Source organism: Hippoglossus stenolepis, chromosome 7, assembly GCF_022539355.2.
Source record: "Hippoglossus stenolepis isolate QCI-W04-F060 chromosome 7, HSTE1.2, whole genome shotgun sequence".
Classification (NCBI taxonomy): Eukaryota; Metazoa; Chordata; class Actinopteri; order Pleuronectiformes; family Pleuronectidae; genus Hippoglossus; species Hippoglossus stenolepis.
Genome location: NC_061489.1, coordinates 16,910,049 through 16,911,731, shown reverse-complemented (window position 1 = coordinate 16,911,731; position 1,683 = coordinate 16,910,049).

The window sequence follows — 1,683 nt, the reverse complement described above, 5'->3', positions numbered from 1 at the left end:
CCAGCCACTGGAGGTGAACTGAGACAGTCTCTATTGGCAACAGGCAATCTGGACCGCATCTAACCCCTCCATGAAACAACAAACACAATGAAAAGGAGGAGAAAGAGTGAGAGAGTGACTGAGAGGTCCTGGCAAAAAAAAAAAAGAAAAAGAAAAGCTTTTGGCAGAGCTTGTGGTGGCCTGCTTTGAAAACAAAACATGAAAGCTTCTCAGGAAAATCGCTTCACTTATATAATCACTCTGCAACAATCAAGTGGAAAACAGTCTAGTTTTATACTTTTAGTTTTTAGTTGAGTTTTCTCATGTGGTGCATCTCTTCTTCTGCTTCTTATTTGTTTCCCTTTTCTTCATTTGTACCCACATTAAAAACCTCAACACCTCCCTCTGTCCTCACCCGCCTCTGCCTCTTTTCTCTCCTCTTTTAAACACGTGCACACACACACCATGCAAACACTTTCCCCACATTGGCGCTCTTCCTAATTTCCTCCTTTCCCAGGATATGAGTGGATGGCTTGAAATTCATAACACAACCCTGCAGCTGACGAAGGTCTTTTTCTCTCCAACAAGGCGCTGGGGCAGACGGGGGGAGGGTACCGGGGCTGAATGGGACAGTAATCATTTTCTCCTCTAATTGTGCAGGGTAAAATCTAAAAGACCTGCGAGCAGTAATGACAGAGCCCCGGGTTTTAAGATAGGAGGGGGGACAACACCACACAGGACTGTCCCACCTAAACTTCTTTCTAATCCTGCCTGTGTAATTAACACCTCTCTGCAGTAAATCTGCTCTAAATCCACCAATTTCACCCCCGTTAAACGGCACATTTTGTGTGCCATGCCAATTAAAATGTATAGCCACACGAGATCACAAGTAATAACACATTCACGTATGCAAATATACTCCCCCACACTCAATCCTTTGTCAGCAGGAGATAAGACACTCTCTGTCTAAACATCCTGCAGCAAACCATAGCTCCAACTGGACACACTAGGTGGAAGTTTTTAAGAGAGCAAAGACTGACACGTCTAATGCGGACGATGCATTTTATTGTCGTCTATAATCCTAGAATAAAAAGAGAGCACGATGGGACACCTATGGCTTTAAATTTGGCTGCTGTCCTTGTTTGTTTGTATATCTTCACAAACATGTGACAAACTAGATGCCAAATCCTTCCGCTGCAGGAAAACCCAGCGTATGTTGGCAGCTCCAGAGTCGTTTCTCTCCCTGCTCATCTGGATCGTTGCCACAGCCGGAGTGCTACTAGTGCACCTACCCTGTATGCTGGTCACAAGTTTGGCTTCGCTGTGTTTTGGATAAGGTTGGAAATTATCTCTCTGGGCCCCTGGAGGCCCCCCGCGAGAGGAGGGAGGGAGGTAGAGGCAGGAAGCACCGGGGCTGAGGCCTGGACCTGGAGTTGAACCCAACTCACCCCTGATAGATGAAGATGGATGAAGTCATAAACTGTTTGATCTGGAGTCAAATCCATTTGAAGTTGTTCAGATGAAGGACGCTCCTCGAAACTCTAAATGAGCCACAGAAATAAGAAATTGTTTAACATACAGTATGACAACATTCGCACTTCAAAGCAAAACATATGCTTTCATTATTAGAATGATTAATAGGCAACTACTTTGAAGAAAAAAACAACTAAAAGCCCAACATGAGAAACTAAGGGTGTCCTGGTG